This window comes from Pygoscelis adeliae, unplaced genomic scaffold (assembly GCF_000699105.1).
Source record: "Pygoscelis adeliae isolate BGI_AS28 unplaced genomic scaffold, ASM69910v1 Scaffold17, whole genome shotgun sequence".
NCBI classification, from domain to species: Eukaryota; Metazoa; Chordata; class Aves; order Sphenisciformes; family Spheniscidae; genus Pygoscelis; species Pygoscelis adeliae.
Window position 1 is genome coordinate 1,795,675 of NW_008825234.1, and position 307 is coordinate 1,795,981.

Genomic DNA, 307 nt, shown 5'->3' on the forward strand with positions numbered 1-307 from the left:
AGCCATTTAAAGCGCGCATCTCCTGTAGTCCTTCGATGAAACAGAAACATTTTGCGGACAGCTTCGGTGTGCAAAAACAGCATCGAGAAAACATCGATCCGTGCATGCACGGGATCTGAAACCTGGGCAGACTGTTGGTTCATGAGGTGTGGGGATTGCTCTGCCCGGGGATTTTTGCTGTTGGGTCTGGTGGGGTTTTTTAAGCAAGGAGCACAGTGGTGTTGCTCTGGAAACCGGCATGTATGTGCTGTACATATGCACATACGCCCCGATGCGCCTCCGGTTAATTCCCGTTTTTAAGCCGCTG